The sequence below is a fragment of the Myotis brandtii genome, unplaced genomic scaffold, assembly GCF_000412655.1.
Source record: "Myotis brandtii unplaced genomic scaffold, ASM41265v1 scaffold317, whole genome shotgun sequence".
NCBI lineage: Eukaryota > Metazoa > Chordata > Mammalia > Chiroptera > Vespertilionidae > Myotis > Myotis brandtii.
Window position 1 is genome coordinate 1109467 of NW_005362155.1, and position 6448 is coordinate 1115914.

Here is a 6448-nt window from a genome sequence, read left to right on the forward strand (position 1 = left end):
AATTTGAAATTCTAGCCTCACCAGGCAGCCTAATGTGGAAAAAGGCCACTTGCTGGGTCCAAGACATAGGTTAGATCACTCGACCCCTCTGAGCTTCAGTCTCTTTTCTCTTAAAATGGCAGTAATAACTAGCAGAATCCACATGATAATTAAGTAAAATGGCTTCTGAAAACACCTGACACAGTGCCTGGCTTCAGTAAAGATTCACCCCTTCCCTTCTTTTCTGGGTCTTTAGAATGTGAGTGAAGCCATCCTTTCTTCAGGCTAACACAAGCTGATCCTGGGTCTTTGACACAATAGAACTGCATGATTCCTTTGTGTTGAGTTGCTGAAATTAGCGCACCACATTGTTAATGCCTAAAATTTCTTGTGCTTGGAAGTTTGTGCCTCTGATCTGGTTGTATCTCTCCTGCCTTTTGTTCCTGGAAAGAAAGCCCTGCACCCAGTTGTCAGGGGCTGCCACTAACAGGCAGCAACTCTTCCAGGGATTGCTGGTTACCGAGATGGAGAGAGAGGCTGTGCTCACCTTGCCTGGGTGTGCTGGCCAGGGTCTCGCTCTCGCCCTTCATGCTTCAGCTTTAGCTGACTTATGGTCTGGACCAGGCTGCATTAAAAAGATAGTATGAGCTGAAGGGATTTTGATAATGAAAACTGAAATGCTGAGGCTGATAAAACCAGAACTGTGGGAAAGCTATAAGCGCCAGTGAAACTGATTCCAAGTGGCCTGGACACGAAGCACAGACTGCACTTGGTCTGTCCCCTGCCTGCCTTCTCTCTGACTGTTCTCCCCTTCCCCGTCGGGCTGGACACTCATTAACCCTGCTTACAAGCGAGACGCTTGAGGCTGAGGGAGGGCAACCAGCCTGCCCAGGTTCACACACCAGCTCTGGCAGGAGAGTCCAGATTCTTCTGTTGTTGTTGTTAATCCTCACCTGAGGATATTTTTCCATTGATTTTTAGAGAGTGGAAGGGAGGGGGAGAGACAGAGCGAGAAACACTGATGTGAGAGAGATACATCAATTGTGACAGCCACACGCTGTCCACACACGCCGCAACCAGGGCTTTGGATCGAGCCTGCAATTGAGTTATGTGCCCTTGACTGGAATCAAACCTGCAACCCTTCGGTCCACAGGCTGACACTCTATCCACCAAGCCAAACTGGCTGGGGCAAAAGTCCAGATTCTTAACCACTGTGCACGCTGCCTCTCTACCACAAGGTTTTCCAAAGTATGATGAGTATGAAACGGCATGGGGAAAGTGAAGTGTCTCCAAGGACAGTAAGTTGAGAAAGACTAGAGACAGACACAGCTTGGGTCTCCTAGTCTGGTGGCTACAGAAGAATGTGGTGCAGTTGGGACTCGCAGCAGAGAAAAGTCCAGATTCTTAACCACTGTGCACGCTGCCTCTCTACCACAAGGTTTTCCAAAGTATGATGAGTATGAAACGGCATGGGGAAAGTGAAGTGTCTCCAAGGACAGTAAGTTGAGAAAGACTAGAGACAGACACAGCTTGGGTCTCCTAGTCTGGTGGCTACAGAAGAATGTGGTGCAGTTGGGACTCGCAGCAGAGCTATGATCCGTGGGATCTGGGATAGGCAGGGCTGAAGACCCACGGGCCCAAACCTCAGCAGCCATCCGGACGAGTCATGCTGGGCCTTCTGGAAGCACTACCACCTCACCAAGGCCCAGCGGGATGCTTGAGACCACCCTCCACTCAGGGTGTGCTAGAGACTCGCCTCTCCCGAGTCACATGCTCCTTGACAGTCCTCCGACTCCCAGTGCCCAGTGTGATTGCTGGGAACAGCTCAGTCCTTGTGTGTCACCTCCCCCACCCCGGCCAGCAGCCTGCCTGTCCACGGGCCTTCCTGACCCCAGGCGCAGGACCAGAGCAGGAGCGAGTTTCCACATAATCTTCGGGAGCCAGGCCACCACCTTAGGCCCTGGGGCTTTTCTACCTGGCAGGAAGGCACCAACTATCTTTACAGATACTAGCTCTGCCACTCCATAGCTCCATTACTTTGAGCAGGTCACTTAACCTCTGGGCCTCGGCTTTCACATCTGTACAATGGGGCTTACAGGAGCCCGCCAGCCTCGATTGTGAGATTTGCTGGGTTCCTTCTTGTAACGCCCAAGCACAGTGCCTGGCCCACCGCAATGCTGGGTGTTCTGGCTGAATGATTACTGTGTGCCAGTCTCTGTACAGACGTTATCTGGGGTCATCCTAATACTAACCTGTGAAGCAGAGAACCTTGTCATCTCATTTTACTGAGTGGAAAACAAATCTTTGCTAAGTCACTTCCCAGTCACAGAAATGAGAGATTGTAGAGCTGAGATTGACCCACATCTTCCTGGTCCTGAAGCCCATCTGTCCCCACACTCCTGGCAGTCCATCCGTCTGGCTGTCAGCAGAGGAGGCAGCTGTGCATTTGGAGAGGCCCGGGATTGGCATTGGTGGCAGTGCTGTGGGAGCGGAGGGTGGGAAGTCGCCGCCTTGATGTGGAGCAGAGGCCTCAGAGGCAGGGGGTGTTCTTGGTCACCCTCGGGGTCCGTGAGCGTATAGCAATGTTTCCCTCTTCCACGTGTGTCTGTTGGAAGGCTGTTCCGTGTATCTTCTTGGCTAATGAGCCCGTAAGGAAGTTGAAAGGGGTGGGAGAAGAAATGCTGGGCTGTAGCTGAGTGTGCCGGTCTGCTCTGCTAGGTGCTGCATCGGGTCACACTCACGCAGATGCCACTGGCCCTGGCCCAGGTCACATGGGCGCCTGTCAGTTAGGGCCTATTTGTCATCCAAGGTTTAGGGCCTGAGCTCCCAGGCAGACTGCCTGGTAAAACCCAGCTCCTCGCTTGCTACTGGTGGGAGTCTCTCTAAGTGTGAACGGGTGGGAGCACCATCCCAAGGCTGTGGTGAGGCCTGGCTCGTGTGACACATGTGGAGATCAGGGTCCAGGACACGGCTCTCCTCGAGAAATGGTAGGCGTTTTACTATTAGGAGCAGTTGATTGCTCTGTGAGCACCACCTAGGAGCCAGAGGAGGAGGTGCAGGGGTTGGGAGCGGCTCAAGTAGAGGACAGCAGGGAAGACCCAGTGGGGAGTGGCTTGGTGGACAGTGTTCTGATCATGTGTTAGCAGCAGGTGCCTCTGCCCCAAGGGAGGGCCCAATCCCGGTCACCTGGGCCTTCAAATACTTCTCACCTGTATAGATGGGCTCAGGAGTCCCATGTCCACAAGTTTTTTCTCCTGGTTGCTTAAGGCTCCCATCCAGGCAAGAGAAATGGAGGGAGAAGGCAGGTACCTAGAGCAAAGGCAAAGCCACAGGAAGCAAGAGAGCCTGGGAAGACCCGCCAGGCACAGGGAGCTGGGGCTTAAGGAGGTCTGTGCCAAGGTGTGGCTTCAGGTTTCTCCTGTTAAAAAGCCATGAACTGGGGGGATTCCTGTCACTTTGAGTGGGGGGGGGGGGGGGGGGAGGCAGGTACGAGCAAAGGCAAAGCCACAGGAAGCAAGAGAGCCTGGGAAGACCCGCCAGGCACAGGGAGCTGGGGCTTAAGGAGGTCTGCTGTAACCACACTCAGCGCTCTGCTGTGGGCATTTCCGTGGCCACAGCTCCTGCACAGGATGTGCTGGGTCGCAGACCAGCTCCAGTGCCACCCTCCTTGCGGTGGTGCTGAGGATTCTGCACCTCAGAGTGCTGCTGAAGCTGGTGGAGAAACCATCCGTATCCCTGCTGCAGCAATGACTACAAGCTGAGTGACAAAACAGGAATTTATTATTCCACAATCCGGAGATCAGAGTCTGAAATGGGTCTCACTGGGCTGAAATCGAGCTGTCCACAGGCTCTGGGAGAGGCCATTCCCTGGCCTTTGCCAGTTCCTAGAAGCCACCCGCATGCCTTGGCTCAGGTTCCCTCCCTCCATTTTCAAAGCCAGCGAAGCGTAGCACCTCCAGTCTCACTCTTCTCCTGCCTCCCTCTGACAAGGGTATTACATTGGGCCCGTCGGATAATCCAGCACCACCACCACAAAAGCCTTCATCGCGCCTGCAAGTCCCTTTTGCCACGGAAGATAACTTGTTCATAGGTCCCAGGAGTTAGGGCGCGGACATCCTGGACAGGCAGTGTTCTGCCTCCACACTGTCATTGTCATAGGACCCCTCAGTGCAGAATCGCTTCTCCCAGGTTGGATCCTGCCTGAGCAACTAGGCCCCTGTCGCTGGCGAGCTGTTGGATAATTGGCCCCTCTGTACCTCAGTTTCTTCATCTGCGAAGGGCCTTCTGGCGTTGTCAGGATCCAATAAGTTAGCACATGTAAAGCGTCAGACATTGTTGCTTTTCCTCGTGCCTTTATCTTCTCCAGCCGTGGGCACTCACTGTCATTTTTCCTACGTTGTGCCTTCAGAATAGGTGCGGTGTGATGGTTTGAAGCCAGCCCAGTGTGAGGAAGCTTCTCTGGGTACCACCACTTGGTCCCCGTCGTCCTTCTTTTATATTATGCATAAAAGCTGTTGCTGCACAGAGTGCTGTGTGGGTCTGTTATGGTGGCAGCTTTCACCTCATTTTGACTATTCTTTTGGACTAAATGTCTGCACTTAGAATCACTGGGTTAAAGGCTTCCTGAAATGCCCACCTTTATTGGTAGTGGTTATCGGCACACTCAGAACAGGATGGTTTTCATCCTGTCAGCAGTACTGCCTGGTGCCTGCTGTGCTCCGGGCACTGTTCTGGGGGCTGGGGCGACTATGGTAGGAAAAGACAGGCCTGGAGCATGTTTCAAGCAGAGGCTGCTGTTTACTTAGTAGGACTGACAGGGCACTTCATTACTCCTCTCATTTGCATTTCTTTGTTCACTAATTATGTCCAAAACAAAGAGCAGTTTTACGGAGTAAATTTTCAGGTCTTGTACCCCCAGACATGCAGTTTTAAAAGTGTCAAACTCCATGCTGTGCGGGACCTCTCTCTGGGTCTCTCTCTGCTGAAGTGCCCCTCCCCCAACACTGTTCACTCATTGCTGGAGGCCGTGCCTGTGTTCCCAGGGACCGACGTCATGGTGCGCTGCCTGAAGCTGCTGAAGGAATTTAGACGGAAGATCGAGGACGACCAGGACGACGATGAGGACGAGGAGGTCATCTCCAAGGCAGTGCCCCCGGTGGACATCGTGTACGAGCGGGATATGCTCACGCAGACCTACGAACTCAGTAAGCCCCGTTCTCACACCTGCTTGCGGGCGGCTCCTGAGCGTTGGAGGCAGAAATGTTTGCCCGTGTGTCAAGAGGGCTTCGCTCTTGAGGCTGTAGCACAGCAGGAGGCACCATGGGTCCTTGAAGGGTGTAGGCTTTTGGATCAGATTTGAGTTTGAATCCTTGCTCTGCCACTTGTTAGCTCTATGACTTTAGCAAGTTCTCCAAGCCTCAGTTCCCTCATCTGCAAAATGGGGATAATACCCACCATGGCATGTAATGAGGACTAGGATTAAAACATTTGGTGTAGTGCCTGGTATGTAGAAAGCACTAAAAATATTAGCTGTTAGTTTATTACTCAAAGATTTGAGAGCCACCTACCATCTTCTAAAATTGATCTGGAGTCACTTCAGGCTGAGAATTCCAGTGACAAGTGGGGGGCGGGGAGGGAAGGTATGTCTCCCCTCATTCTTTAGCCTTCCTCTGGATCCCCTAAAATCCATGTAAGACAGCAGTGCCCCATTACAGTAGGTGTGGCTGCCGGTCCCTGTAGGGAGGGAACAGAGTAGAAGGTGAGCTGGCTGCCGGAGAGCTGATTCGGCCGCAGGACAAAGACACACTGGCAAGTCAGCACAGCATTTTTGACAGGCTGAGTGGCAGCTTTTATCAGCTGTTCCCATCTCTCAGAATGGGTTCCTCAGAACACAGTTTGGGAAAGGTCACCCTGGACCCTCTCCGCCCCACCATCACCATTAGCATGTTACTAGTTCAGTTTGGGAACACATTCTGGTCACCTCTTTTCATCCTGGCATTTCTTTTTCTACATGTACAATACAGCAAACCTCCTTCATCCGGATTGGCTTTATCTGGTAGCCTCAAGTGTGTGTGAGTCAGGAAATAAAGGGGAAGATATTTCTGAGCAAAGAGCTGTGCCAGGAAGTCTGCCCTGCAGTTCGCGTGTTTTACTTGTAGGGTCTCCCTGCCGCCCACTGTGGCTCCTGCCAGGCTCCTTCCTAGGGTTGCCAGCCTCCAGTAGCCCAGCCCATTCAGAAGGGCTTCTTAGCAATACAGTAACGGCACTGGGCGTGGCCATGTAGCAGCAGGAGCCGACAGACTAGATGGAGCCAGTGCTAAGGCACAGCCACCTGCTGGCCATGTAGATGGGGCCACCTAGCATGATTCCTTCCAGAGTCCTGCTGGTTGACAGCTGTGACAGGACAGTGATCCACATCACCTCTGAGTCCACTGAGAAAGGCTGGGAAAATGTTGAAGTTCTTAATTAA